We start from the raw sequence: 26,803 nt of genomic DNA, 5'->3' as shown, positions 1-26,803 counted from the left end.
TAATTATTCCAGCAATTCATATAGGTTTTAATAGGAAAAGACTCATTAGTTACAGAGGAAGTGAAGGAGATGCAGCCATGTATAATGTTACCACAACATAGACATCTCTGGTGGCCGCATCTGTAGGAACCAATGACAGGTGGTAAAAAATTCTGCATTTTAATCGCCATCGTTTTTAATCTGCTGGGTGCTATGAGGTTGCGTATAGTTTGTGATCTCGTATAGGTTATTATAGGTTTTTCTGGTAGGATATCTTTAAGGCAGGGATCACTTTTAAGTATATGCCAGTGTTTTTTTTATAATATTCATACATGTATTACTACCAGAGTTGAATGTGGTGATGAAATTATGATTGAAGTTTTTGTCCGTGTCATCTTTTGTTTTATTACGGTAAGGCGGGGTTCACACGAGCATGTTACGTCCGTAAAGGACGGAACGTACTTCGGCCGCAAGTCCCGGACCGAACACACTGCAGAGAGCCGGGCTCCTAGCATCATAGTTATGTACGATGCTAGGAGTCCCTGCCTCTGCGTGGAACTACTGTCCCGTACTGGAAACATGATTACAGTACGGGACAGTTGTCCCGCAGCGAGGCAGGGACTCCTAGCATCGTACATAACTATGATGCTAGGAGCCCGGCTCAGTGCAGTGTGTTCGGTCAGGGACTTGCGGCTGAAATATGTTCCGTCCTTTACGTGAAATGCAAGAATCCCTCGATCCTTACTTCATCTATAAGGTTTTCTCTTCTTCTGTTTTTCTTTTCTTTGGTTAGACGATTTCTGTCCTACGCTGTGAAAATATATGTTTGACACAGATCTTATAGAACGTGTTACATTGTATGCCTGTATTTATGTCTTTGAAGTTGATCCATCATCATCATTGTTTACATGTATTGTATTCCCGATGACGTCATTTACATCAGTTGTGGTCAGTGCAATTGATTGCTGTTTTTTACTTTGATCTCCTCCCCCTTATCCACATGTCTGTTTAAGGAATTTACAGATGGTTGGCAGATCTGGCAGCTAACACAAGTGTAATGTAGCAGAGCTATGTGTGTAATGTGTATGCAGTACAGCTCTCCGTGTAATGTATATGCAACAGAGCTGACTCCTTGCAGTTCAAGTGAATATAAGATAGAGCACCATAGAAACCCTTTGGTGATCTAAGTTCAGTTCACTTGAAATGTAGGGGGTCTGGGTCATTGGAAGTAACACCAATACTAAAATGTGGCTGCTTTCCGAAATTCTTAATGTGGCCTTAAAGGGGTTGTTCAATCGGACAACCGATGACCTATCCACAAGATAGGTCATCGGCATATGATCGTGGGGGTCTGACACGCGGACCCTGCACCTAACAGCTGCTCTGGCTCCAATCTAATGTTCATTCCAAGGGACAGGAAACTAAAGTCGGTCACGAGGATTGGGAATTAAAAGTTCTTCTGTTGAAAGTGGGAAAACCCTCTGATAAGTGCTGTCATGGAGGTGTAAGAAAAAAAAAATTACTATCAAAAATAAAAAAAGAGATGTTTTATTAATCCAACTGATTTATCTGGGGTAAATAATTTTCTACCGTCTAAACATTAAAATGGCTTCGCTTCTTATGCTGAGCAAGAACTGATCTATGGATAAAACATTTCCCACATTCTGAACACGAATATGGCTTCTGTCCTGTGTTAATTCTCTGATGTGTAACAAGAGTTGATTTCTGTCTAAAGAATTTCCCGCATTCTGAACATGTATATGGCTTTTCCTTTGTGTGAGTTCTCTGATGTTTAACAAGATCGAACTTCTGGCTACAACACTTCCCACATTGTGAACATGAATATGGCTTCTCTCCTGTGTGAATTCTCTGATGTGTAATAAGAGTTGATTTCTGGCTAAAACATTTCCCACATTCTGAACATGAATATGTCTTCTCCCCTGTGTGAGTTTTCAGATGTACAATAACACTCGATTTCCTTGTGAAGCATTTCCCACTCTCCGAACATGAAAGTGGATTCTTTCATGCCTAGAAAGATTTGATTTCCTTTTAAAATGTTTCCCACATTCAGAACATGGTAATATTTTGCCCCTTTTATCTCCTGTACTTTGTTTAACAATCTGTGATTGACCAGATGAAGGTTCCTCGCGATTAGTGCGATCTGTAGATAGATCTCCGCTGCGAAGGACCAACAGCATATTTGTGGTAAAAAATGATGTGGAATGTTCCCCACGATTATCTTCTGTGATATTGTTCGATTTTTCTTCATAATCTGGAGATAAAACAACATTTCCAGATAATTTTTTGGTGCCGTTATCTGTTGAAAATAAAAAAAGTTTGTTTTTATTATTTTGCAAAACACAAAGTCGATATTTTAAAACATTCCTACAGTACAAGAAGCTTCTCATACAATAACTACAATATGTTTCGTTTTTCAACCCATTAAGATAAGATCTTTTTTTTCAGTACTTCAATAAAACAGGGTACAGCAAACATTCCAAGAAATCCTTACCTACAACATTTGCATAACAAATCTGCCACTTCCATTAGTCGTCACAGTTGTATTAGTGATTTAATGCACTGGTTTAAGAGGAGAAACAAGGATCGCATTTTGATCGAATTGTATAGGCCCACTTGCCACTTCACAGAGACCTCCTTTTGTCACGATCTGTGGGTGTGTGAACCCACTGGGCCGCATCGCCATAGCGGGATGGCAGCTGGCCAAACTACAGTGTACCAAGTCAATATAGCAGAAAGCACAAAGGTACCTGTGATAGTCCAGACAGTAGCAATGGCTAGGCACAGATGGGCGCTTGACGGCATGTGATACAGACGAGACAGATGACACCAGACGTGGTGTAACACAGCAGATGCGGCAGAACCAGACTTCAACACTATAGCGGGCACAGGAACAACTACAACTTGGGATACAGGACACAAAGTAGCAGGGCATGGGAACAACGGGAACAGGATAACACTAAGGGACCATTTGCAAGATTAACAGATGAATACTAACAATGCTCAGGCAAACAGCAAAGGGGCAGTACCCTTCTTATAGTCCAGGGTGATCATGGACTAATTAATGATGTTTTACATGGGTGCGCACTGGCCCTTTAAGACTGGGCGCGAGCTTGCGCACGCACCCTACGGGACACAGCAGTGTGGAGCAGAAGTGAGCACTGGCGTCTCCAGGGAAGGAGATGTGGGCCAGTAATTACCAGACCATGGCTGCGGCCGACGAGGGGTGAGTCCACGGCCATGGACGTTACAGAATCCCCCCTCTTACGCCCCCTCTTCTTGGGACCAGAGCGAGAGAGGAACTTCTTAATGAGGGTAGGATCATTGAGGTGCTCTTCTGGCTCCCAGGACCTCTCCTCTGGATCAAACCCCTTCCAATCCACCAAATAAAAAGGCCATCCTCCTAGTCTCTTGAAGTCTAGGATCTCCTTTACTTCTAACACATCGGAAGAACCGCTAGGTGCAACTGCAGGACTAGGAGTTTTAGTGTAGCGGTTCAGAACCACAGGCTTCAGGAGGGACACATGAAAGCAGTTGGGGATTTTGAGGGTAGGAGGCAGCCGAAGCTTATAGGAGACAGGGTTAATTTGATGCAGGATCTCAAAAGGTCAGAGGAACCTGGGAGAAAATTTGCATGAAGGCACCTTCAGATGAATATTCCTTGAGGACAGGCAGACTTTGGTACCCTGGAAGATACTGAGGCGGGTCTCCTTCTAGTATCCACCTTTCGCTTCATGCGATCGACTGCCAGCAGAATAGAGGAACCGCTCTGTTGCCAGATTTGCAGAAAGTCCCCAAATGCAAAGTCATCTGCGGGTACCTGAGATGTAGCCGCCACAGGATGAGGGATTCGTGAATGTTGGCCGTAAACAATGAAGAACGGTGTGTAAGTGGTGGACTCACTGGTGTGGTTGTTGTACGAGAACTCGGCCCATGGAAGAAGCTGTGACCAGTCATCATGCTGCATGGAGATGAGGTGGCGGAGATAATTTTCCATGATCTGGTTAATCCTCTCGACTTGCCCATTGGACTGGGGGTGATAGGCTGAGGAAAAGTCCAATCTCACATCTAGGAGTTTACAGAGGGCTCTCCAGAATTTTGAGGTAAACTGCACCCCCCGATCGGACACGATGTGAAGGGGCAAGCCATGCAAGCGGAAGATGTGCTGAATGAAGAGACTTGCCAGTCGAGGAGCAGAAGGTAGGCCGGTCAGATGGATAAAATGTGCCATCTTCGAAAACTGGTCCACCACCACCCAGACAGTATTGCATCCAGCTGAGGGAGGTGAGTGAGAAAGTCCATTGCAATGTGCTGCCAAGGGGCATTGGGTACAGGCAGAGGTTGGAGCAGACCGGCATGCTTCGAGTGAGCAACCTTGTGTGAAGCACACACAAGGCAGGAAGAGACAAACTCCATAACATCTTTGGGCAGCGTGGGCCACCAGAAATGACAAGTTATCAGGCCTCGAGTCTTACGAACAACCGCGTGTCCCGACAGCTTGGAGCTGTGTCCCCAGCGAAGGATTCTCCTCCTGTCTGCCAACTGAACAAAAGTCCTCACCGGAGGGATGTCTCTAACTTGCAGGGGATTAGTGGTAATAATGCAGGACGGGTGTATGATACATTGGGGGGACTCCACAATGTCCTCTGTTTCAAACGACCAGGATAGGGCATCAGCCCTTACGTTTTTGTCAGCAGGGCAATGGTGGAGCACAAATTGGAAACGGGTGAAGAACAGCAACCACCTGGCTTGACGAGGGTTTAACCGTTGAGCCAACTGGAGGTAAGTGAGGTTCTTGTGGTCGGTATATATCAGGATGGGATGAGCTGCGCCCTCTAGCAGATGTCTCTACTCCTCCAGCGCCAATTTGATGGCCAATAACTCGCGATCCCCAATAGAGTTATAGTGCTCAGCGGAGAAAAAAAGTCTTGAGTAATAGCCACACACCACTACCTTTCCTTTGAAGCTTCTCTGGAACAGAAATGCACCTGCACCAACAGAGGAAGCATCCACCTCCAATGAGAACTGTTGAGAGACGTCAGGATGATGGAGGATTAAGGCTGTGGTAAAGGCATTCTTAGGCTGGATTCACACGAGCTCATTACGTCCGTAATGGATGGAAGAATTTCGGCCGCAAGTCCCGGATCGAACACACTGCAGGGAGCCGGGCTCCTAGAATCATACTTATGTACAATGCTAGGAGTCCCTGCCTCGCTGCCGGACAACTGTCCCGTACTGTAATCATGTTTTCAGTACGGGACAGTTGTCCGGCAGCGAGACAGGAACTCCTAGCATCGTACATAACTATGATGCTAGGAGCCCGGCTCCCTGCAGTGTGTTCGGTCCAGGATTAGTAGCCGAAATACGTCCGTCAATTACGGACGTAACATGGTCGTGTGAACCCAGCCTTAAGGCTATTAAATGCAGATTCTGCGTCTGGGGTCTACACCTTGGCGTTCACACCCTTCTTGGTAAAGGTAGAGATGGGAGCCGTCAGAGCTGAGAAGTTTGGGATAAACTGCCAGTAGAAGTTGGCGAATCCCAAAAAACACTGTATGGACCGCAGGAACTGAGGACGTGGCCATTCCAGGACAGACTTTACCTTCTCAGGATCTATCTTGAGACCTTGATCCAAGATGATGTAGCCCAGGAAGGGCAGGGAATTTTTTTCAAAGACGCACATCTCCAGCTTGGCATACAGGCGATTCTCCCGTAAACACAGCAGAACTTGACGAACATGCCTCCGATGAGTCGTTGGATCTGGAGAGAAAATCAAAATATCAGAGATAGACCACAATACAGACATAGAGGAGATCTCGGAAGATATCATTGAAAAATTCCTGGAGGACCGCGGGAGAGTTACACAGACCAAAGAGCATCACCAGATATTCGTAGTGCCCGTGTCGGGTGTTCAATGCCGTCTTCCACTCGTCACCTTGATGGATTCGGATCAAATTGTAAGCCCCACACAAGTCTAATTTAGAGAAAATCCTGGCTCCTCGTATGTGGTCAAACAGTTCGGATATTAGTGGCAACGGGTATTTGTTTTTGAGGGTGATCTGGTTGAGACCACGGTAGTTAATGCAGGGTCGAAGAGATCCATCTTTCTTCTTAATGAAGAAGAACCCGGCCCCGGCTGGGGAGGAAGACTTTCGTATGAAACCACTCTCAAGGTTCTCCTTGATATAGGCCGACATGGACTGAGTTTCTGGCAAGGAGCGAGGATATACCCGTCCACAGGGAGGAGATGCTTTAGAAACCAGTTCAATCGTAAGACCAGTGTGGAGGAAGCATCTCAACCTCCTTTTTGCTGAAGACGTCTGCAAACTGGGAAAAATAAGTGAGCAATCCCACCAATGACTGAGGCAGCGGAGGCTGGAGGGGATGGCTCTGTACCAGGCAGCAGTGGGGACATTTGGGGCCCCATTGGAGAACCTCTCCTGAATTCCAATCCAGGACTGGAACATGCAACTAGAGCCAAGACAGACCCAGCAAAACCGTATTGACAGCTTTAGGCAAGACAAGGAATGTAAACAGTTCGGTGTGAAGTGATCCAACTTGGAGCTTCAGTGGCTTTGTCTCCGACACGATCGGATAGGGCAGAGGAAGGCCATTCACCGAGGCAACATCCAAAGACGTCTCTAGAGGAACAGTGGGCAACTGGAGATGATCCACTAGATCTTACTGGATGAAGTTTGCAGCGGATCCCGAGTCCAGCTAGGCAGAGACCCGGTGCATCTTTCGACAGACACTATGGTCACGGGGATGGACAATTTGGGAGAGAGACTTTTATTTAACGCCCTTCCGCCTAGGGTTGTCTCTCCAACCAAACCTATGCACTGGAGTTTTTGGGAACACAGATGCACAAAATGGCCTCCGAGGCCGCAATACAGACATAGTCCCTAAGTGTGTCTGCGTTGTTTTTCTTGGACAGACAATTTGAGGCAGTCTACTTGCATAGGCTCCTCAGGTGGAATAGCAAATTAGGGCAACTGGGTTTGCTGAAATGTAGGAGCCAGCCTAGGAACTCTTCTGGACCGGTGTACCTCTTGAGACTGTCCCTGAATACTCATGTCAATCCAGGTGGTGAGAAGAATGAGGTCATCTAAGGTAGAGGGCAAGTCTCGAGCGGCAAGCTCGTCCTTGATTTCAAAGAATAGACCCTGTCAGAATGTGGCCACATAAGGCGTCGTTGTTCCAGGTCAGCTCTGCCACCAGGGTACAAAGCGGAATGGAGTACTTGCCCAGGGTCAGCAGGGATGCAGCTGCTGAAGAGACACGTCCAGGTTCCTCAAATACTGTGCGGAAAGTTTGTAGGATGCACTATAAGTCACTCGTCTCTGGTCCCTGGCGTTCCCAGATGGGATCCGCCAAAGCCAGGGCTTTGCCAGCCAGGAGAGAGACTATGAATGCGATCCTAGCACCATCGGAAGGAAATGCTCTGGCATGTAGGCTGAAGTGGATCTGGCACTGGTTTAGAAATCCCCTGCAGCTTCTCGTGCCTGAGTCGTAGCGAGGAGGTAGTGGCAGCTAGAATCGGAAGTCGGCATCGGCACTGACAGGAGGAACAGCCGGAGCAACAGGAGGAGGTGCTGTGGCGTTTGCAGCTTGCGCATCCAGCCGCTGTACAATGGAATTCACCACCAGAAGGAGTTGGTCCTGTCATGATCGATGGTCTCGTATGTCTGCCTGCATGGCGTGTGACGTTGTCATGGTCTGAGCGTACTGTCACGATCTGTGGGTGTGTGGACCCACTGGGCCGCACCGCCGTAGCGGGATGGCAGCTTGCCAAACTACATTGTACCAAGTCAATATATATAGTCCAAGAACAAGGGTACCTGTGATAGTCCAGACAGTAGCAACGGCTAGGCACAGATGGGATCTTGACGGAAGGTGATGCAGACAAGACAGATGACACCAGACGTGGTGTAACACAGCAGGCGCAACAGAACTCGACTTCACTATAGCGGGCACAAGAACAACTACAACTCTGGATATAGGATACAGGTAAAAGGGCACGGGAACAACGCGAACAGGATAACACTAAGGGACCATTTGCAAGACTAAGAGGAATACCAACAATGCTCAGGAAAAGAGGAAAGGGACAGGGCCCTTCTTATAGTCCAGGGTGATCATGGACCATAGTTGCGGCCGTTGAGGAGTGGGTAATCCCGACGGTCCGCGGCCATGGACGTTACACCTTTAAGTGGATCCCTACACTATTGATTGCAGCACCGCATGGCGGCGCGAGCCACCACAATACAGCACACGCAGAGAGAGCAACCCAGAGGCCCAGAAGCACCCCTGCTGCCCGGTCAAGCCACCTTGGCTCTGGGCCACGTCCCCTCGCAAGTGCAGCACCATGGCAACAGACACCACCATACATCACCACAAGAACTGAACAGATGAACTCACTTTTAGATGCGCCCCCAGTGATTTAGTGATTTTCTAAAGAGAATGCATCATCAGCAAATTACATATTTAATCAGATTATTATACAAATATTATTATACAATATATATTTTTAAATTCTATCTGGATAATGAAAAATCTGTGATATTTCCATTTTCACGTGTTTCTCATGTCACTCCCTGGTCTCTGGACGAGGTAGTTGTACTCCAACAACTTAAGGTCCTATTATATAGCCCGATATTGGCCGTGAAAACGAGCACCGATCATCGAGATCAGCTCTCGTTTGCTCCTTTTACACTGAGCAATGATTGGTTATGTATAGGGACAATCGATCGTTACTCCGATCGTTCGTCTCCATACATTTTTATTTTGTCGGGAGATGAGCTGTCGACAACAATGTTTCAGCACAGGGAGAGGACAACAATGTTCATTGGCTGATGGTTGCCCTGTTTACAAAGGGCAATGATTGGGAACGAGCGTTTGTATGAACGCTCGTTTGCCTGATCATTGGCCCGTGTAATAGGGCCTCTACTGGAGACTGTACTAGTCTATTGACACTTTTCTGTCCATTAACACCTATGTATTTCAGCTGCCATAAAGCACACACACCCTGCTCCATGGTCTATACAGACAAAGCAGGAAGGATGTATGCGTCACCAATATGGCAGCCCCAGGGAAGTTTTCTAAATAAAAAATAAATATCTGCTTCGTCTAAAATAAAAAGAAATACATGACAAACATTTAATGAAATGTAATTAATTAAACTGAAATTAATTATAAGACATTCACTTTAATTATGCAACATTATTGGCACTTACAAGAAAAAGCTAAAAATGGTCGACAACAAGAAATAACTCTACAACATTATAAGAACTGGCCTCAAGTAAACATTAATATTGACTAGAACTGTGTTATATGCACTATGGCCAATTTATATGCACCACAGATGATACGATTATAAATACGCACTATGACGAATATAATATATGCACTATGGAAAATACGTTATACATGTACTTTTTCCAGCAAAATCCTATATGCTCAAAGACTGACATCATTTACGCAGTATGGCTGATAGTAGTATCTATGCACTATGGTCAGTACCTTTTCATATGGCATATATATATATGCCTATTTCTACTAACAATCTTCAAATATGTGAATCTGGGCAGTTTAGTTCTAATGTGATCCTCTAGACTACACATGAGGTTACATTTTGCACAATGTATATACTACATAACTTTTATCGCCACTTGCGCCTGCGCAATGGGACTGGAACGCAAGTTCCATCTCCGCGCATGCGCAGTGGCGATTGCGCTTCACGATGCGTTTCACCGGATCTAATATCCGATTTCGCCATTTTGGAGCATGCGCAGTGGATACGCGTGAACACTACACGCTGGCTACATGGAGAGATCGTAAACTGTAAGTTTATGGATCTAAATGAATCAATAATTGGCCCCTGCTGTTTTCCTAATTAATCCTATTCTGCACTAATTGTTCATTATTCATGATGTGTGTTCACTATGTTTTTAATATTTTGGTATCTATGCATGTCTGTTTGAAGATTCATTGCTGCACTCTATTTATAATTTCTGAAATACACTATTACAATCACATTTTGTTGTATTAAATGAGAACTGTAAAGTAAATTTTTATATTGCCAATTGATGTACGTCCTCCCTATATATACTTAGCACCATTGTTGGTTTGTTATGGCTTGAGAAAGGTTCCTGTTGAACCGAAACGTTGCTGGTTTTTTGAGGTGAATAAATCCACTTTGCTTTCATCTGACTTGAAGTCCTGGTGCCGTCACTGTGTTCTACGCCTTTTTCTATTTAAAAAAAAAAGGGGAATTGATTCATCCCCTGGTGACGAGCACATAGCCTGATTTCTTGCTATTGTGGAGTGCTGTGTTCATCTATTTGCTGGATTGTATGTATGTATGTATGTATATGTATGTATATATATATATATATGTATGTTTTTTATTCTTGGGGACATATCTATATTAGATCTTCATTTAAAGAATATTTAAAAGGTAAAATGATGAAACCCCACAAACATTGCACACCTTAAAACATTCTACACGGTAGGAGTGGAAAATAATTCTCCCAGCTGACGTCAGAGATGCGTTCTGTAGGTTGGTTCTGCCAAAGGGCGCAATACCAGCTATTAGAGCCACTACTAGGTGGCTTACTGTAACAACCAGTGGGAGTAGCGGCTGGCAGCCAGTAACAGGACACTGGCTGGTAGCAGAACACTGACCGGTAGCGGGACGCTGGTAGCGGAACACTGACCAGTAGCGGAACACTGACCGGAAGCGGAACACAGGCAGGTAGCGGGACACAGGCAGGTAGCGGGACACTGGTGGACAGCATATAATTGGATGGAGGCTGGCAGCAAATTACTGGATGCAGGCTGGCAGCAGATTACTGGATGCAGGCCGGCAGCAGATTACTGGATGCAGGCCGGCAGCAGATTACTGGATGCAGGCTGGCAGCAGATTACTGGATGCAGGCTGGTAGTGGATTACTGGATGCAGGCTGGCAGCGGATTACTGGATGCAGGCTGGCAGCAGATTACTGGATGCAGGCTGGCAGCGGATTACTGGATGCAGACTGGCAGCGGATTATTGGATGCAGACTGGCAGGAGATTACTGGATGCAGACTGGCAGCGGATTACTGGATGCAGACTGGTAGTGTATTACTGGATGCAGGCTAGTAGTAGATAAAAATAGCAGACAGGATACAGGCTGGTACCATATAACTGAATACAGGCTGATAACAGGTAGCAATTGCAGACAGGATCAGGTGCATACACGAACCTTTGCAGGATAACTTGGTTGTTCCAATGTTGCTCAGGCCGGGTGTGTCCAGTGAAGCAGACTAATATACCTGATGATTGACAGGGATAGGCTGGGGATGGATTGGGTGCGTGCGCTGGCCCTATAAGATGCAGGAAGAGGGCGCATGCCCGCCCTATGGGCAGACCCAGTAACACCAGCAGCAGAAGGAAGTACACAGTAGTGTGGAGAACCAGGAACCGTACAGCGCATACCAACCTGGCAGCTGAGAGAGGTATTACACCTACGAGTGGAGAGTGCCCGCGTTACACTTACATGTTTTTTTTTTTGTTTAATTACATCACAATTATCTTTATATACGGTTTGAATGATCAAATATTGTTATGTCCACATAGGTTAGGATGTCCTCACTTTTTCACATGACTGTGGTACTATAGAAAAAAATAATATAAACAGTATATGTACTTTAACAGATACTATTATATACTGTATGTGCCATGACAGAATTTTCCACGATGTTATTTTATATACACTACAGGGAAATACAGGAGTTTTATAGGATCGAGGGTGCTGAATGGTTATAGCCACTTTTTAACTGTCACTATGGACACCAATTATTTTGATGTCCGATATATTCTACCGTCTGGTCGAATGCAAGGAAGGGATGTGAGATGAAAAGCAGGAATCTGAAACAGGATGATGGGTTCTCGGAAAAGACTTTCTCTAAGACGGTACTGACAGAGGAGAATATCAAATAAAACATTTCTGCGGAGACTGAACGAAACGAATATGTGACTTATCGTCAAGATTTAATGGTTATCACTGACCAGTGCCGATTTCTGTAGGAAATTTCTCCTCCTTACACAGCGGTACAAATATTGTAGAATTATGAAGAAGCTGGAAAAAAATAAAAAAGTTACAGCGTTGGAAAAGTTTTAAAAATAACACGTGTACAATAGAGCAACTGAAGGATATAGAAAGTTGTACCAACTCCTACAATAAAAATAAGGTATAAAAATTATATTTATTTCCCTGCCTGGGGTGGTTATTCTTATTAAACGGTTATGTGGGGACCATAAATTATTAGCAGTGTAGTCACTGCAGTATGTGAGCACACTTCAAATATACATTCCGGTCCCCCATCTCACTGATTCTGAGATTTTAATAGACTTTAGTTTCCGCTGCCGGGGGACTAGAAGTCTAGTCTTTTTGATTACGACATGACTCTTTGTCATGTGATTGGCCCCAAGTACAGCGGGGCTGGTCTGGTGACAAAGAGTCATGTCGTCATCAAAGAAGACTGTGCAACTAGACTTCCGATCACCTGTCGCATGGATTCTGAGATTTTCACAGCGCTGCCGGGGGACCAGAAGTCTAGTTGCTTCTTTGATGACGATACGACCCTTCATCATGTGACCGGCCCCGCTGTTCTCTATGTAATCGATGTGTAATAGAATCACTAGTTGAGCAATTCCCCAGAGTGCAAGTTATGAAATTGCTCTGTAAGCGATTCCTCAAAAGGCAGCTGGAAACTGTCAGGAATAAGTGTGCAAATAATCCGCTACCTCAAGTCCATCACTACTCTGATCAGCAGAATCTAAGGCTACTCTATGGTCTTCACCATAGCCCATCGCAAGGCAGGTTGGTTTTGGCTGCATAGAACCCGGGTTGCATTAACAGAATATGGTGTTGGACAGGAGGTGCAATGCAGGTAATACCAGAACAGAAAACCAGACAGCCAGAGGGCAAACAGCAACAGAGTTCACAACCAGGAGAAAGTGTAAGTCCAAATCATAAAACAGAAGAATGCCAGGAGTTGCAGAGGTCAAAACCAGCCGAGAGCAAAATGTCCAAATCAGTGAGCAAAAGGGTAAATCCAAAGACAAAGCTGAGGTCCAGGTCCAAGAATCCAAATAGTCATGTGATATAGGGTGTAGCCAGGAGCTTGATCAGGTACTTGCATATACAAAGAAATTCACAGGCAACAATGGAAGAACTGACCAGACTTAACTACTCCACCCTAGAATCTGATAGGATGAAAACAGAGAAATGAAATTTGCTCTGCAACTCAACTCAGAGCCGCCCAGAAGCTAGGCTAGTAGTCATGTCAACCTTAAATAAACTGACATTTCCTAACAAGATGTACTACTGTTACATGGAGTACAGCGGGGCAGGTCACATGATGAAGAGTTGTATCGTCATCAAAGAAGCAACTAGACTTCCGGTCCCCCGGTAGCGCTATAAAAATCTATGAAAATCTCAGAATCAGGTCAACGGGGGACCGGAATGTATATTAGCGAGTGTACTCACATACTGCAGTGACCACACTGCTAATAATTTTAGGTCTCCACATAACCCCTTTAAGAACAACCATGATTACAAAATACTAAATGCCACCACTAGTATGTCTACAAAACCAAGATAATGAACTCCAGTACATCACCTCCCTAAACATAAACATACATATACTGAATTTGATAAGATTTTTTTGCCATCTACCGGACAATCCTGTTGGACATTCTGATTTGCCTCTGAATAATCCTGGGAATGCAATAGACTGGGACATCTCTCTGGTTTATTTTCCTCAATGGAGTTATCTGTAAAGAAAAAGCACACATACATGAATGAAATACATTGCGTACATGTGATTGTCAAATGGTGGACACATTGTAGATCCTCTTAGGGTCAGTTCACACGTCGGCACAAAGATTCCTCCTCCCATTCACTTCAATGGGATGTTCAAGTGGAATCGATCTGAAGATCGGGCAGGGCACTTCTTCAGCTAGCGGTAAACAAAAGCATCTGCCTCCCATTGAAATTGATGGGAGGCAGAATTTTGCGGCAGATTCCGCAGATGCCTATAGTGTTAGATACCTATAGTTTACACACAACAATAAGGCATTCCTAAAAGGGAATTTCTAAAATACAAAATTGAACACATTAAGAAATTTATAAGGAACGTATCAAGTATTTAATTTGGTGTTTTTTTAATCCGCATGTCAATTGTATTTGCGTAAATGCTGCTTATGTGTTGCGGGATTTCCCCATTAAATTCAATGGGGAGGTAAATCCCGGGAACAAATAGCAGATGTTGCGTTTTTTTGTGGCACAGGGAGATGTGCTGCCGACAACGTTAATATTTCTTGCTGCATAAACGATACAATCAGCCGATAAACGAGTGTTTGCTCCTTCATCGACTGATCGCTGATCTGTTTACACAGGACAATGATCAGGAACAAGCATTTTGTGAACGCTCCTTTGCCCGATAATTGGCCCATCTAAAAGGGCCTTAACACAACAAAGCGGTACATTTTGGCTATAACTTGGCAGTTAAGGACGATAAAATTCTCCTCTCACCGTGATTCTCCATTATAAAGTCCTTGTACTGATCCTTGTGTTCTTCTAAATACTCCCACTCCTCCATGGAGAAATAGACGGCGACATCCTGACACCTTATAGGAACCTGATACACACAAAGATTTTATTGGGAAAACCATGGAATTTGCTGGATGTTAACATTACCTTTGTCAATGGGGTGTGTCCCTGCAAAGTTCGCTCTGACTTGACAATGTCAGACTATGTAGGGTGACATCCCAATGACAATGGGAATTGTAACACCCAGTAGATCAATTGATTCATACATCTCCAGCAGGAATAACAGAGGAACAAAACAACACAAAGAAATGATGCATCATTATTTTATGAATAATTTACTAAAATAGACATGTGTCATGCCCATGGCTACGGGCCGCCAGGTTTACTTACCTCCTGACGGTCGCAGCCATGGATCAGTGAGCGGTGGTCCTCGTCTCATCCTCAGGAGATGCCAGCGCTCACTTCTGCTTCGCTCTGCTGTGTCCCGTAGGGCGCACCTGAATTAAACACCAAATTAGCCCATGAGCACCCTGGACTATAAGAAGGGCTCTGCTCCTTTCTGCATTGCCTGAGTTTTGTTGTCATTACCCTAGTTTGTCTCTGTAAATGGTCTCCTAAGTTTCTTCCAGTTCCCAGTGTTTCCCGTTCCTGCTACCTGTAATCTGTATCCCGTGTTATCCTGGTCCAAGTGCCGTATTGAGTTGGAGTTGTGTTGCGCTGAATACTATACCTGTCCTGCTACACCACACCTGGTGTCTGACTGCTGCCTAGTCCCATCAGAGCCTGTCTTGCTACTGTCTGAAGCTACCACAGGTACACCTATACGAACTATAGACTTTGACCTGTATCCTGTTGGCCAGCTGCCATACCGTTAATGCGGTACGGCCTAGTGGGTCCACGCACCCAACGTGACAACATGTCAGTAGAGCTGAGAGGTCCTCTTTAAGGGTATGTTCACATGCTTTACAAAAAATGGCTAAAAATATGGAGCGGTTTTCAAGGGCAAACAGACTCTGATTTTCAGCTGCTTTTTAAGCAACTTGTGTTTTTTGCGGCCATTTTTGGAGCTGTTTTTCTATTGAGCCAATGAAAAACTGCTCCAAAAACGTCTCAAGAAGTGACACGCATTTCTTTTTACGATGCGTAAAAACGGCCGAGTAAAAAACGCCCCGTGGGAACGGAACGCCGTTTTTTAAATCAATGGGCAGATGTTTGTAGGCGTTCAGCCCCCGCATTTTAAGCCTTTTTTTAAGGGGTTTACGGCCCAAAAAACAGCTGAAAATAGGTCATGTGAACATACCCCTAAGGTTAACTAAACTTTCAGAAAACTTCCGACACGTCAGAAGCTTTGATCGGGGTCCGAGCACTGAGACACCCACCGAATCTAAAACGAAGCGGCAGAAGCACTCAGGTGAGAGGTGAGCCGCTTGATCTCTGATCGGCTTTTCTCGGAAAGCCGTTGTAGCGGTGTACAGGCCCATAGACATTCTATTGAGTCCGTACACTGTTACATCGGTTTTCCAAGAAAAGCCGATCAGAAACCAAGTGGCTCAGCTCTCACCCAGGCGCTTCTGCTGCTTAGTTTTAGCGATCGGTGGGGGTCGCAGTGCTTGGACCTATGACATGTCAGAAGTTTTCTGAACATTTAAAGAGAATTAGCTTGAAACTCCTAGACCCTGGTACAAAAGACAGCTGCAACATCGTTGTGACCAGAAGTTGCACGAAATGTGAATCTCAATGCTTTTCTATAGAAGCTTGAGTCACTCAATTATACTGTTGAAAGACCAAAGTTGCCTTTTAAGCCCTTGCCTTAGACAGTAAAATTTTTGCAAATTATTGTAAACACTAGTGTATGCCAAATATGAACATATTTTCATTTTTTAATTCTCAAATTTTATTTTTCCGTTTTGTTTTTTTCCTCCCCACTTTTCAAAAGCCATAACTTTTTTTATTTTTGTTCATTAGGCCCCCAGGCTGTTATGACGATTAGGGGGGTCCCTGATAATTTAATAAGTAAATCATATCTAATTATGAACTTAGATGGGATCGAGAACAGATGGATCCTGGATCCAACAGGATCCACTGTCACCAAAGCCGTTAGTCCCGCTAACCTGACGGATTCAGGTTTCAGCGCACGATACAGCTTCTATGTATCCAGAATACATAGAAGCTGTGTCTGAAAAAGTAAAAATGTTTTAATAAAAAGAAATTTTCACAAAATACTGTTTTAGTAGAGAAAAAAAAAAAAATCTTCGAAAAACGTGTACATATCTTTTAAATAAATTGGTAAATTCATAGCCACAATTGCTAAACCATTCACACAGATGGTAGACTTGGATTCAATCCTATTTGACATGCCCAATGTTTGTTCTTCATATACCTTTTAGTTATAATTTCTATCCCCACTTCCTTTTTTCTATTTTGTCCCTCCCATCCCCGACTCTACGAAGCCTTCTTATATCCCGAAGCGTGAAAATCTTTATTCGTCTTCATAAACAACTATATACAAGTTTAAAAAAGAAAGCGTTTACAAGAAAAATGATTTCCGACTTAACACCATAATTCAACAAAGGTAAAAAAAAAAAGTGCCAATTTTCCAAAAGACCCCTCTTTGAATGCCATAAGAGCTCTGCTTTACTCAGTTGTGTACTTTTTAAGCCACTTTTGATGTTTTGGCACCACAAGTTCATTGCGAAGACAGTCTGGTTTCATAAAATGATTAACCATTTTAGGACCAAGTGTCATCGGTGCCTCAATGACCAGGCCTAAATTTGAAGTTTTCGTGTGCACTCCTTTACATAGAACTTTTGAACTGTTTGCATAGCTTAAAGAGAACCTGTCGCCTGCCCAAAAAACTGCACCTGACATCTCAGATCAAGCGCGTGAGATTGCAGGTACCTCCCAGATTCTGCCTCTTTTTATTTTTTATCTTCTAGCCCCCAACGTTGCAGAAATATTGGTGGCATTAGTTTTGATGCCCGATATGCAAGTGAGGCACTTTGAATATTTGCACGTTAATATTTAATCTTCATTCAAACACTTAACAAATGTACACATGTAAAATAGGTAAGTGTAAGGTAAAGGCAGAAGTCCCTTAATGCAGTGTGCTGTACATTTACAGCGCTGTCATCACGCAGGCTGTCCTTATAGTATCTGTAGCGGACACCTTAAAGATGCCGGTGTATTTTACATGCATAGGCAAGAACAAATTTTAATAAACATGTATAAAGTGTATAAAGTTAAAAAATGCAAAAGTAATAAAGATTTTTATATATGGGACCCAAATAATCCCCAATGGTCTTTGGTTTTAAAAGTATGAGAAATGAAGTATCACAATGAAAAGATTAACTCATTTTTATACATTCCTAGACTCTTACGTAATTATGGCCCGAATGTAAGTCTGATTACCAAAAAAACAGCATCATAGGTCCCTAGAAATACAGGTCCCAGAAATGCGCTCGTATTACCTGGCCTAAGTGTTGCTGTTTACGTCCTGGCATTCCCAGCAAGGTTATAGTCGTCATCCACACACAAGGTTATAGTCGTCATCCACACACAAGGTTATAGTCGTCATCCACACACAAGGTTATAGTCGTCATCCACACACAAGGTTATAGTCGTCATCATCCACACACAAGGTTATAGTCGTCATCATCCACACACAAGGTTATAGTCATCCTCCACGCACAAGGTTAAAGTCGTCATCCACACACAAGGTTATAGTCGTCATCCACACACAAGGTTATAGTCGTCATCCACACACAAGGTTATAGTCGTCATCCACACACAAGGTTATAGTCGTCATCCACACACAGGGTTATAGACATCATCATCCACACACAAGGTTATAGTCATCATCCACACACAAGGTCATAGTCGTCATCCACACACAAGGTTATAGTCATCATCCACACACAAGGTTATAGTCATCATCCACACACAAGGTTATAGTCGTCATCCACACACAAGGTTATAGTCGTCATCCACACACAAGGTTACAGTCATCATCCACACACAAGGTTATAGTCGTCATCCACACACAAGGTTATAGACATCACCCACACACAAGGTTATAGTCGTCATCCACAAACAAGGTTATAGTCATCATCATCCACACACAAGGTTATAGTCATCATCCACACACAAGGTTATAGTCATCATCATCCACACACAAGTTTATAGTCGTCATCCACACACAAGGTTATAGCCTGCTGGGTTAGCAAGAAAAAGGAGTCTCCATGGGCGCTGCTGCACTTCAGTTAACAAATCAATACATGAGTAATAATGAGTGATACGAGATGAAATAATAGAGATTTATTAATATAATGAGGCTACGCGTTTCAATGCCGTACTGGCATCTTCATCAGGCCATTAAAAAAACATACAAAGTTCACTGTTTAAATAACCATACTATTAAGGAAAAAAACCCGCCAATGTGACCGAGGTCGGAGTGCTCCAATGACGTCATAGGTCAAGGTTTGGATCTAAAATATAAATATTCGCAAAAGCAAATGAGTAGTTAGACATATAAAAGAAGGAAAACAATATCTTGCAATAATAAAAGAAAAAACAGTAAGTATCCGCAAAAATGACAATAATATGATGAAGCACATTTAAACTAAAACACGGCGTACAAAACATCCAAAAGGATGCTAAACATAGAGACATCCATTAGGATGCCAGAGAAACATCCATTTGAATGTCAAAGGACCCAAACATCCATTTGGATGCGTAAGTTAATAAACATCCATTTGGATGCAACAGAAACATCCATTTGGACGCAAAGAGCAGCAGCTTTCATTTGGGTACACACAATGCATCCATTTAGATGCTAAATGAGAGGACATCAATAAGGTGTCCAACTAAACAGACTACAGCGAATGTACAATTATATATACAGTAAGATGAAGCAGCAACAGATAGATTAAGAAGAGAAGAGAACAGTATCGGCACATGTAGAAACTGGACAAAAGACATCATACAGCAAAAAACGACATTATAAAAATTAAATAGAAAGGTTAGTATATAAAAATAGTGAGCACTAAAAGTTATACATATGTAAAAAAGTTAATATAATAAAATTACATTTCAAAGAATACAGTAATACTCAAAAAAAGCGGCATAATAGACTCATATTGGTAAAAGAAAACCGGAAAATCGGAAAGCTGGAATTATAAACAAAACGAAAAAGAGGGCTAACAAGGTGCCATAAATTATAACCAAGTGGTAAATGTATCAGTGGGCATACCTGAAGGAGGGACCACTGATAATTTTTGTGAGAGTACTGGTAAAAGGAGAAAAAAAGAGTAGGACTTCAAAATAACAATCTTTCAATAGTAACAGCACAATAATAGGATTTTAATCTAGGGTTGATTCTGAAATATCATTCAGACCATCTGGTTGGAGGGTCTTCATTTTAAAAATCCAATAATTTTCACGCTGTTTCAGCTTACTGAATCTATCGGTAACATTAAGTGGAATCTGTTCAATAGGTGTGATAAGTATGTTACTAAAAAGGCTGCTATGTGTGGTAGAAAAGTGACAGGAAACACTATGCTTCATAAAGCCCGTGTTTATATTGAACCTATGATTGTTGATCCTTGTCCGTAGGCATTGTGTTGTGCGACCAATATATTGTAGATGGCAGGGACATTCCAACATATAGATTACATAAGAGCTTCCACAATTAAGGAAGCTCTTAATATTAAAGGATTCCTTAGTTACTGTGGATGTATAGGTAGTGGCTTTGTGAGCCATATTAATACAACACATACAACGCTGATGACCACATTTATAAGAACCAAGTGTCTTAGGGAGCAAGGTAAAGCAGGGTACCGTAGAGCTCCTTAATCTGCTTGGTGCTAAAATATTTTTAAGAGACTTGGAACGTCTGAAAGTGACAATTGGTCTGTCTGGCAACTCAGCTTTTAAAAAGGGATTGCTCTTCAGGATATGCCAATGCTTATCCAAAACCTCCTGGATTTTTTTGTTTCCACTATTAAATGAGGTGATAAAATTATTACTGAAATTATGGTTCTCTTTTTTGCCTATTTTCTGCTCAATGCAAGATTCTTGTGATAGTTGGGTAGCCTTAATACGTGCCCCTTTGATAAGACTCAAAGGGAAATTTTTTTCTTTGAATCTTTTTTCTAGTAGATTGCATTCCTCCAAGAAGTCCATATTAGTCGTGCAGTTTTTTCTAACCCTTCTAAATTGTCCGAAGGGGACATTTTTTATCCATGGGGGATAGTGAGCGCTATTAAAATTTATGTAGCTGTTGACATCCACAGATTTGAAATGTGTCTTTGTAATAAACTTATTAGTAGTGATGTCAAAAGCAATGGTCAGGTCTAAAAAGTCAATGGACATAGTAGAGAAGGTATGGGTAAAGGACAATCCTAAACTGTTCTGATTTAAAGACTCAATGAAAGATGTAGCCTCTGCCTCATTACCCAACCAAATAAAAAGAAGGTCATCAATATAACGTTTATAAAATAAAATATTACTTTTAAAAGGGTGATCCTGATAGTTATAACATTCTTCGAAATATCCCATATACAGATTGGCATATGAAGGTGCAAACCTCGAACCCATTATAATTTCTAGTGCAGCTCGTAAGACCATCCTACAAGACAGGCTTTGGCCTCAGGCACCCCTCTTAAAATGTTTTTGGGAAAAACGTTCCCATTTTTCAGGATGGACTGAGTAGAGGCTACCCTGCATAAAGAAACAAATGTTAAAAAATTATTTTCCTTATGGGAATCCCTTATTGACACGCTCCCGCCCAGAATCAAACAAAAACTTAATGACTGCTTTCAATATACTACATGGTATCTTGAACAATCTGTAGCTGGCGCTCCACCGATCACCTTATGATAAAAGTTTGTGTAATCACCTAAATTACACTACTTTGATGAACAAGCCTTTTCGCTCACCTGTAAGTGGCTCGCGCGTCTTCCTTCATATGCTAAACCATCTTTCCCTCCCTCCCTTATGGTTGATACATATCTAAATCATACACAGTACTCTTTTCTTTACTGTTTATATTGCGAGCATACATACATGATTCTGATTCACCATTGTACCGCTCATGTTTCGACTTATCTGTTATGATGCTCTTACTGTTTGAGATATTTTGATTGAGTACCTGATGTGTAAATGTTCGACATCAATATCGATTTATGTCTTACCTCCCCTCTCCGCTCCCCTTCCCTACCCTTGTTATATTAAAGGGAATGTGTCGCGAATGAAACGTTTTTTTTTAAGTGTCGTTACTTATTGCTATTATATTTTTAACGTTTTTTGCTGTATTTTTATTTTCTTCCATATGGTGGAAAGTATTAAAAATTAAATAATAATTTTACATGTTTTCCTATGTTGGCCACCAGGGGGAGAACTTCCCAGAATTACAGCAAGGTGAATAAGGCAAAGCAACCTGACTCACAGCTGACGTAAATGTGGGAGGGAATCTCACCCCCCTCACACAAGCCAGGAAAAGGTGTCTTCAAATTGCTAAGCAGTTTCTGGCAGCCATTTTGGGTGTGATTCTGCAGCTGGCAGAAGTTATAGGAAACACCAAAAGGCTAAGGGTATGTTCACACGCTTACTAAACAAAGGGAAAACCGCTCCTGATTTTCAGCCATCTTTTAATCAAACTCACGTTTTTTACCGCCATTTTTGGAGCTGTTTTTCTATAAAGTCAATTAAAAACGGCTCCAAAAAAGTCCCAAGAAGTGATGTGCACTTCATTTTGCTGGCCGTATTTTTACGTGCCGATTTTGGAAAATGACCACGTAAAAAACGCCCTGTCGGAACAGAATGCCGTATTTCCCATTGAAACCAATGGGCAGATGCTAGTAGGCGTTCTGCTTCCGATTTTTCAGCTGAAAACACTGCGTGTGAACATACCCTTAGAATGATGAAAGTGAAGTGAATGACTTTTCAGTTGACTGGTTCACACGACGTGTATTTGACACATTTTTTTATTTTGTACATTTTACGTGCCAAGAAGCACATTAAAAAAAAATGCTTGATTACACTTGATTTTGCGTGTTTGGGGGATTTGTGTGTGTGTGTGTGGGGGGGGGGGGGTGTGCGCTCGCCGCTGATTCTTCAAAACAGCTGATTAGCGGCTATGAAGTATCAGCGGCGCCCGTGCACATTCCGCTCTGCCACACACACACGGGAAAAGTCTTACAGGGGTCGTCCAGGAAAACATGGCGCCGCACCTGCCCTCAGGTCGTGTGTGGTATTATAGCTCTGTCCTATTCACTTCAATGGAGGTGAATTTCAATACCAGACACAACCTGAGGACAGGTGCGGTGCTGTGTCTCCAATCCGGACACCCCTTCTGTCTGGAGATGACCCGACGGGGGAGGCGGGTGCCAGAGCCACCCAGCGCCATCACTGCAGACAGAACAACACAACTACGGCATGAGGGCAGGGCTTGTCCTGAGTGCACTGTCTCTTGTTATGGACAGATTTATAGTCACATGAACCCCGTCTGCATCAGAACCGGTAACCTAGGTCCGATCACATGACAGAGCGGGATCAAAAAACCCTGTGCACCCTCAGCCCGTCCATCCAGCCCCCTGGTTATATCTGCTTCTGGGAAAGCTGGGTGACCACCATTACCCCTACTACTGGAGTGTGTTTGGGGATGTGACTAATGAACCTCTCACACTCCAGTAGGAGGGGTAATGGTGGTCACCCAGCTTTCCCAGACCACTGAACGGTAAATCTCTCTAGTTGTGCTGAGACTGTTTGGGGATGTGACTAATGAACCTCTCGGTCTCAGCACAACTAGAGAGATTTATCGATCAGGGGTCTGGGAAAGCTGGGTGACCACCATTACCCCCTCCTACTGGAGTGTATTTGGGGATGTGACTAATGAACCTCTCACACTCCAGTAGGAGGGGTAATGGTGGTCACCCAGCTTTCCCAGACCCCTGAACGGTAAATCTCTCTAGTTGTGCTGAGACTGTTTGGGGATGTGACTAATGAACCTCTCAGTCTCAGCACAACTAGAGAGATTTACCGTTCAGGGGTCTGGGAAAGCTGGGTGACCACCATTACCCCTCATACTGGAGTGTGAGAGGTTCATTAGTCACATCCACAAACACTCCAGTAAGAGGGGTAATGTGGGTCACCCAGCTTTCCTAGACCCCTGAACGATAAATCTCTCTAGTTGTGCTGAGACTGAGAGGTTCATTAGCCACATTCCCAAACAGTCTCAGCACAACTAGCGAGATTTATCGTTCAGGGCTTTCCCAGTACAGTTGCATCATGTGTCCTTCATACAAGGACCCGTCGGGGGTCACGAGAGCGGCGGTCTGTGAGAGAGAGAGAGGGACAGACAGAGAAACACACATCTTACCTGCAGTGCAGCTGGTCTTCATGCTGGCGCCTGCTATCTCCCTGCAAACAGCTGCTATGGCAGCCCCCATAGAGGAGTAAAAGAAAGAAAAAAAGAAAAAGTACAACACAAAAACACAAATAAATTAAATTTATTTTAATGACATACTAAAAGCAATATTATATATAAAAAAAAAAAATTCTGTGACACCCGTCCTTTAAAAGCTTTGTTAAAACAAAATAAAAACATTTTGAAAAAAAAAATGTAGAGGCTCTTGTGTATACTTGTTTTAGTTAATGTGCCATTTAGGGGTTATCTGCCATCTTGGTTCTTTCTTTCCTCATGATATGATTCTCCTAATGAAGCCTAGATTTGCCATGAAGCTTCTGGCTTTGTAGAGGGGACGGATTCTCATGACACTGCACTCGCTCTGCTCTGAGTTATTTAAGTGCAGCAAGTGATAAATCAGTGACATAGAACTTCTGTACTCACGTTGCACAGCCTCAATGTATTCCTATGAACTGTAGCTTCAAACTGTCTTCAGCTTGTGAAAGATTTGTCAGCTTTTGCACAGGAGGCAGTGTGGAGCAGCATCTCATAGAAATACACTGGACTCTCTGCACACAGAACTCACAGATGGTATAGACAGGCAGTGTAAGTCAGGGGAATTTTATAACTCTGCAGACAATCATTGTATAGAATCACCTATTATATCACTGCACTCCTTCTCCCTTAGATAGAACAGACATGATCTCTTAAGCAGCGCTATATGCATGCGGGATATACAAAAGGAACAAGGAGGGTCGAGCTGAGTGGGCTAGAGGAGGAGTCTCATATCTGCCAGGAGAGATTTGATTGGTGAGGACGCAATCCTATAGTTCAGAGGAAGTCATCTATACAGGGGAGAGTGACCTCCTGTCTACACATGAGAGAACGGTCTATTTTGGTGGTCAGACTGGAGATCACATGACACAACGGTCCATAATAAAAAAGGTTCAAAATGTATAGATGCAACTGTGCTGGGAAGAAACAAATGACACTGCTAGGACATTGCTGGTGAGTTAGCGTGATTTGTGCCAGAGTGCTTCTTTAAGAGAAATTCCAGAATCCCTCACCTCTCCAGTCAGCAGGTAGATGATCTCTAGGGTGAGGTTTAATATTCTCTCAGTCATCCCATTTCTGTCCTTATCCATCCTTAGAAGGTCAGTAAGGAAAATACCTGTTTTCTTGCTTAAGGAGCCTGAGAGGAAAGGGAGAGCTTGTCATATAATCCTATATGAAGTATACAGTCCCACTAATTGGGAGTTATTGGAATACGCATACATGGAATCCAATATAATGCTCCGCCATACGGTGCACAAATATCCATGACATATAAAGCCTTAGACCCTATACACACGACAGGGTCACTCAGCCATGTGGTGGTCGTTTATAAAAAGGCTGTCACATGGCCGCAGTAAGAACAATAGACCCCAAATGGGGCTATTCACATGGCCGATTTTCTCACTGGCTGATTTTGTAATGGTCTGACCATTTGATTATATGTGGCATATATTTGGTAACATTAACCCCTTAAGGACGCAGCCTAGTTTTGGCCTTAAGGCTCAGAGCCCATTTTTCAAATCTAACATATTTCACTTTATGTGGTAATAACGTCGGAATGCTTAAACCTACCCAAGCGATTCTGAGATTGTTTTCTCGTGACACATTGGGCTTCATGTTCGTGGTAAAATTTGGTCGATATATTCAGTGTTTATTGGTGGAAAATTGCAAAATGTAGAGAAAATTTTGAAAAAATTGCATTTTTCAGAATTTAAATGCATCTGCTTGTAAAACAGACGGTTATACCACCCAAAATAGTTACTAGTTCACATTTCCCATATGTCTACTTTAGATTGGCATCGTTTTTTGAACATTCTTTTATTTTTCTTGGATGTTACAAGGCTTAGAACATAAACAGCAATTTCTCATATTTTTAAGAAAATTTCAAAAGCCTTTTTTTTAAGGTACCTCTTGAGTTCTGAAGTGGCTTTGTGGGGCCTATGTATTAGAAACCCTGATAAAACACCCCATTTTAAAAACTAGACCCCTCAAAGTATTCAAAACAGCAGTTAGAAAGTTTTTTAACCCTTCAGGCATTTCACAGGAATTAAAGCAAAGTGGAGGTGAAATTTGTAAATTTCATTTTTCTTGCTGAATTTCAATTTTATTCATTTTTTTTTCTGTAACATAGAAGGTTTTACCAGAGAAACACTACTAAATATGTATTGTCCAGATTCTGCAGTTTTTAGAAATGTCCCACATGTGGCCCTACTGCGCTCGTGGACTAAAACACAAGCCCTAGAAGCAAAGAAGCACCTAGTGCATTTTGAGTCCTCTTTTTTATTAGAATATATTTTAGGCAGCATGCCAGGTTTGAAGAGGTGTTGAGGTGTCAAAACAGTAGGAATCCCCCAATAGTGACCCCATTTTGGAAACTACACCCCTCAAGGAATTCATTTAGGGTTGTTGTTACCATTTTGACAGCACAGTTTTTTCACAGCACGTATTTGAATTGGGCTCTGAAATGAAAAAAAATGTCATTCTTTCCAATAAAATGTCATTTGTGATCAAAATTTCTTATTTTCACAGGGAACAAAATACCCCATTTTGTTGCCCAATTTCTCCTTAGTGTGGCAATACCCCATTTGTGGTGATAAACTGCCGTTTGGGCCCATGGGAGGGCTCAGAAGGAAAGGAGCGCTATATGTTTGTTGGAGTCCAGATTTTGTTGGATTGGTTTTCGGGTGCCATGTCGCATTTGCAGAGCCTCAGAGGTATCAAAGCAATGGAAACCCACCAAAAGTGACCCCATTTT

General features: G+C 42.9%; 1 pseudogene; it reads right to left on the bottom strand.

Annotated features, from left to right (window-relative positions):
- Positions 1–1,557: 1,557 nt before the first annotated feature.
- On the bottom strand, positions 1,558–12,499 carry LOC142663003 (uncharacterized; annotated as a pseudogene).
- Between the last annotated feature and the right edge of the window lie 14,304 nt (positions 12,500–26,803).

Source organism: Rhinoderma darwinii, chromosome 11 (assembly GCF_050947455.1).
Source record: "Rhinoderma darwinii isolate aRhiDar2 chromosome 11, aRhiDar2.hap1, whole genome shotgun sequence".
NCBI classification, from domain to species: Eukaryota; Metazoa; Chordata; class Amphibia; order Anura; family Rhinodermatidae; genus Rhinoderma; species Rhinoderma darwinii.
Note: the sequence above shows the minus strand (reverse complement) of the source record. Positions and strands in the feature narration are given on the sequence as shown.